Source organism: Tupaia chinensis, unplaced genomic scaffold, assembly GCF_000334495.1.
Source record: "Tupaia chinensis unplaced genomic scaffold, TupChi_1.0 Scaffold000042_1, whole genome shotgun sequence".
Taxonomy (NCBI): Eukaryota; Metazoa; Chordata; class Mammalia; order Scandentia; family Tupaiidae; genus Tupaia; species Tupaia belangeri.
In genome coordinates this window covers 2,909,758-2,916,133 of record NW_006159497.1, presented here as the reverse complement: position 1 = coordinate 2,916,133, position 6,376 = coordinate 2,909,758, and positions in this window count along the sequence as shown.

Sequence of the window (6,376 nt, the reverse complement as noted above, 5' to 3'; positions counted from 1 at the left end):
CCCAGACTGCCCCTCTCCCGCAAGGCTGCCCCTCCTCCCACTCCTCCTCCCGGTCTTCCACTGCCTGTTTTCAAGACATTCTCCCTACTACCAGAGTAGCCCAAGATTTGCCAGTCCTGCCAAAGAAGATGAAATACCCAGGGGTCACCAGGCAGGACAAGGTAATAAGAAAAGTAAGTGGTCAACAGCAGGCCCAGCCCAGCCAAAGCAATTACCATGTTTCTCTTCAATTTCAAGATTGGAGTGGGGAGAGCAGAGACGTGCACAGCAGAACATAAATTATGTCATCTCTGTGCTATCAAAGGTGTTGAGCATCCCTTCCTGCAGTCCTTTTCATTCTGACTTCGTAAATACTGTGTCCTTTTAGAGAGTCATGGCTCATGTCCATCCAAAGGTGATGGGGAAACGGCAAATTTAGCGTTCTGTGGGCGAGTATTTTCAAGGAATTGTCCGCGCATGGGTAAATTGGCCAGGAAGAGAAGTTTTGCCCAGGTGCAAGGAGCCTCCCAATGCCTGGAACGCTAGCTGGAGAACCGGGGCTTTGTTTTCAGGCATAGCTGGAGTCATGTCTCCACTGCTCTGCACAGGAGCCACACTTAGGGGCGACTTCCCCTCCTGACCAACATTCCCTAAAACTGGGACAGTAAAAGCTGTGATGAGGACTTGTTTTTCTTGTTTGTTTGTTTGTTTGTTTTAACTATAGAGTGCATGCACTCACTGGAGAAAGAGTGAGGTAAAGCTCTCTGCTCTCAAGTCTTCTAGCTTGGCAGCCTTACTTCCTAGAATGGCCAGAGGGGAGTTATGGAATGTCCAAGGAGATTGCAGTTAGGTTTCCCAAAAAGTAGAATGAGGGAGCAAAACTTGATTAATGCACTGGAATCCCACCCTTGGGCATGGCCTGCCTTGCCTGTTGCGTCCTTGGGTTTTACAAGTAGGATCTCATTTCAGCCTGAGTTTGGCCCCAGCCTTAACAGCTCATCTGGGGCTGACAGGTGTGGTAGCTAATGTGCTGGATTCCCACATGGCTGACTGTGGTTCAAGACCCAGACCTGGAGGCTTGCTATCTCACTCTCTCTGGTCAAATTTAAATTAATTAATTAAAATGAATAAATAATTATTTTTTTAAAAAATCTAGTCATCTACCACTAAGCTATACCTGACACAGAGCCTGCTGTGCTGACTTCCTGGGATTGTACCTTTTTTTTTTTTTTTTAATAATTTTTTAACGTTCTTTATTTATTTTCATTTTCATCAAGAGGGGAAGAGTGAAAGAGAGAGAGAGAAAGCAAGCCGCCAGGTCTGGGACTTAAACTGCAATCGGCCATGTGGGAGTCCAGTGCCCTTAGCCACCTTGTCACCTGTCAGCCCCGGAGATGGTACCTTTTTGTAGTAGGCTGCATGCAGCAACGAGGCCCTGTCCTTGGAGGGCCCATGGTTTAATGAACCCCTCCCCCTGAAGAAAAAGAAGACTCGCAGCAGCTGGGCTAGTCTAGCTTAACAGAGAGTTCAGCATATAGTCAGAATGAGAGGAATGGGGGTGGGGGGGGCAAGAGGGGTCCTAGCTAAGGCTGCTGAGTTTCAAATTCTGGCTTTTTCGTTTAATGGTTTAATTTTGTGTTTTCATTATAACTGAATAACTTATGCACAATGTTTTGTTGTCAGACAATAACATTATCAGATAACTTTTTTATCTTTAATTTTTGTTAGCTTTATTGAGGTATACTTGCCAAAGAAAAGCTATGTAGATGGTGAACAATATGTTTTTATATATGTATACATTGTAAGGTGATCGCCGCAACCAAGCTAATTAACTTCTCTATCACCTCACGTACTTACAGTTTATGCAAGGGTGGCCAGAACATTAAGATCTACTCTCTTGGCAAATTTCCAGTGTGTGCTGCTGTAAATTGTAGGAAATGTAGTCTACATTAGATCCTCAGGACTCATTTGTCTCACATAGCTGAACAACCTTTGTACCTTTTGACTAACGTCTCACCATTGTCTTCACCACCCACCCATCCTACCTCTTGGCAACCACCATCCTACTCTTTGTTTTTATGAGTTCAACTTTTTTTTAGATTTCACATATAAAGGAGATTATGCAGTATTTGTCTTTCTGTGCCTGGTTTATTTCTCCCAGCATAATGTCCCCCAGGTCCATCCACTTTGTCATAAATGAAAAGATGGCCTTCTTTTCAAGACTGAATAATATTCCACTGTGTGTGTGTGTGTGTGTGTGTGTGTGTGTGTGTGTGTGTGTAATACTGTTGCAAGATAGCTATCCAGGTTCTTGGTATTTTGGACAAAGAATTTGAATGAAACACACCAATAGTGAAATTAAAGGATAATTTATTGAATAAAAGTCAAAGTATACTCTGAGAAGTAGAAGTGGGCCTGAGCACGAAAGAGTAGAAGTGCCTCAAGGGTCCTGCTTTCCAGGAGTTTATAATTCCTTAACCAAGGTTGCATCAATTGCCCATTGGCTGGGCCCACTAATTGCTTTCATTCCACGGGCTTTATCAAATGTGGCTGGGCCCACTGATTCATCTCATTAGTAATATCAATTATGGCTGCTCCACTGATTCATCACATTAACTATCAGCTAGATATCCCCCACTGAAAATCTCCAATCTACATTCTCTTGAATGGGGAAATTTCTGCCCTGATTGGTCTATCTAGCCACACAGGGAGATGCTCCAATCCCTTTACCCACTTCCCTTTTCTAGATTTCTTCTTGCCACAATACTACATAGACTGTATATGTATATTTTTTGTTTTATCCATTCATCTGTCAACAAGTACTTAGGTTGTCTCCATATCTTGTTTATTGTGAATGATGTTGTAATGAACATGGGATGCACATTTCTTTGAGATAGTGGTTTAATTTTTTTTGACGTATACCCAGAAATTGCATTGTTGAATCATATGGTGGTTAATTTTAATTTTCTTGAGGACCCTCCATACTGTTTTCTGTAATGGCTGTACTAATTTACATTTCCACTAATAATGTATAAGACTATACTTTTTTCCATATCCTCACCAACAGTTGCTATCTTTTTAATTTTTAGGAATAGCCATCCTGACATCTCATTGTGTTTTTTATTTACATTTCTCTGATGACTAGGGATGTTGAGTACCTTTTCATATACCTGTTGGCCAATTGTATGTCCTCTTTGGAAAAGTATCTATTCAGATAATTTCTGCATTTTTTAAAAACTGAGTTATACATTTACTTTTGCTATTAAGTTGTTAGTCTTCTTTGTATGATTTGACTATTAACCCCTTTTTAGATAGAGTTTACAAATATTTTCCTTTATTCCATAAGTTGCTACTTCATTTTGTTGAATTTCCTTGCCATGCAGAAAGCTTTTCAGTTTGATGCAAATCTAATTGTCTACTTTTGCATTTGTTGGCTATGCTTTTAGTAGAATTTTTAAAAATTGTTGCAGAGATTGATGTCAAGAAGCTGTTCCCCTATGTTTTCTGATGATAGTTTTATGTTTTCAAGTCTTTAAGTCTTTAATCTATTTTGAGTTGATTTTTGTATGTAGTATAAGATGAGGGTTCAATTTTATTCTTTTGCATGTGGATATCTTGTTTTATCAAATACTATTTATTGAAGAGGTTATTTTTCCCCATTGTATGTTCTTGGCATCCTTATGAAAGAGCAGTCGACTATAGGTAGGTAGATTTATTTCTCTTCCATTGGCCCACATGTCTGATTTTTATGCTAGTACCATCCCATTTGTGTTGTGGCTTAGTAATATATTTTTAAATTAGTGTGTGATGCCTCTAATTTTGTTATTCTTGCTCACAATTGTTTTAGCTATTATAGGGTCCTTTGTGGCACCATATGGATTTTAGAGTTCATTTTCCTATTTTTGTAGAGAATGCCATTGGGATTTTGATAAAGATAACATTGGATAGTACAGACATTTTAACAATATTAATTTTTCCCATCTGTGAACATGGAGTATCTTCCCATTTATCTGTGTCTTCCTTAATTTCATTTATTATTCTTTTATATTTTTTAGTGTACAAATGTTTTACCTCTTGGTCATGTTTATTCTTAAGTATTTTTTTCCTGTCGTTGTTGTGAATGGGATTGCTCTCTTAATTCCCTTTGGATAGTTCATTTTTGTGTGTGTGTATAGAAATGACTGATTTTTATAGGTTGATTTTGTATCTTTTCATTTTCCATGTTAATTAGTTCTAACTTTTTCTGTAAGTTCTTTAGGATTTTTTATAAAGATAATCCTGTCATTTTTCAAACAGATCATTTAACTTTTTTCTTTCTGATATGAATGTTTTTATTTCTTTTTCTCGCTCTGGCTAGGATTTCTACTACTATGTTTAACAGAAGTAATGAGAACAGGCATCCTTCCCTGGTACTAGACCTGTAGAGTAAAATATTTTAGTCTTCCCCCATTGATTATGATGTTAGCTGAGGGCTCTCCATACATGGTCATTATTGTGCTGAGGTAAGTTCCTTCTACTTTGTTGAGAGTTTTCAATCATAGATGGATTTCAAACTTGGTTAAATGCTTTTTCTGCATCTATTGAAATGAACATGTGGGGTTTTTTCCTTTCATTTTATTAATGCGATATTTCACATTAATTTACTTTTACATGTTTTCCCAGGGGTAGATCCCACTTGTTCATGTGACCAAGTGCACTTTTAAGGTGATGTCAAGTTTGTCTTGCTAGTATTTCATTGAGAATTTTTCTATCTATGTTTGTCAGGGATATTGGCCTACAGTTTTTACATGGTGTCTCTGCCTGGTTTTGGTATCAGAGTGATGCTGGCCTCAGAAAATACATTTGGAATTGTCCCCTCTTCATCTATTTTTTGGGAAGAGTTTAAGAAGAAAACAGCAGAGTTGAATAGCACTATAGACCAACTGGTCCTAACAGATATTACAGAACTTTGCATCCAACAGCAGAAAAATACACATTATTCTTAAGCCCACATGCAGCATTTTCTAGGATAGGTCATATGTTAGGTCCTAAATAAGTTTTAACAAATTTAAGAAGATTGAGATAATTCCAGGTATGTTTTCTGACCACGATAGCAGGAAACTAGAAATTAGTGACAGTAAGAAAATAAGAAAATTGAATATGTGGAAACTGAACAGCACACTTTTGAAAAACAATTGGGTCAAAGAGGATATCAAAAGGGAATTCAAAAACTATCTTGAAAATGAAAACATAACATGCCAAAACTTACGAGGTTCAGCAAAAGCAGTACTGAGAGAGAAGTTAATAGAATTAAATACCTATCTTAAAAAGGAAAAAAAGAGATCTCAAATAAACAAGCTAACTTACACTTCAAGGAACTGTTGGGTCGTCAGGAAAGTCATGATGCACTTTTGTATAGAAAAGCATAGAAATACATCATGACCACTGATTATCTTACAGAAAGGAAAGTACAAAGCCCAAAGTTAGTGAAGAAAGGAAACAACAATGACTGGAACAGAATTAAACCAAATAGAGAATAGAAAATAAATCAATGAAACTAAAAGTTTGTGTGTGTGTGTGTGTGTGTGTTTTAAAATTTTGCCAGGTGCCATGTTCACTCACCAGAAAGAAAGTCAGAAAACACTCCCTTGGGGAATGGTTATACTTCAATTCCTTCTCCTCTGTTTATCCCTTCTTTGGGGATTTCGGGCATGCACACATGTGTGCCTGGTTTATTTCTCAAGTCACCAGGTCTCAAGCAGTGCAATTGGCCATGTGGGATTTAGCCACCTTAACTGCCATACCACTGGCAGCTGGCCTGCTAAAAGTTAAAATAAATAAATAAATAAATATCAGCAAATCTTTAAGTAGACTAAGGGGGAAAAAAAGAGAAGATTCAAAGTCAGCAATGAAAAAGGAAATACTACAACAGAAGTCTCTGAAATAAAAGGGATGGGAGGAGACTACTCTGAACAATTATATGCCAACAAATTAAATAATCTAGAAGAAATGAATACATTGCTAGAAACATTCAATCTACCAAAAGTGAATAAGTAGAAAGCCTGGGAAGACCAATGACAGCAAGTTGGGATTCAGTTGCCAAAAACTTTTCCAAAAAAAGTCCATGACCAGATGGCTTCATGGGTGAATTGTACCAAACACTCAAAGAAAAATTAATACCAGATCCTGGCTTTGAAGTTGATTAACTGTGTTACCTAGAATAAGATAATTCTTCTGTTTTCCATTGCTGTGTCTTTAAAATGGGGATAATAATGAGATAAAGTTTGAGGGTAGTTATGAGCATTTGATGAGTCTCTGTGAGGTTTCTCAACTACAGCATTTAGTAACATTCTGGGCCAGAAAGGGCTTTGTTGTGGGGATTTACCTGTGCATTATTGCAAGATATTTAGTGGCATTC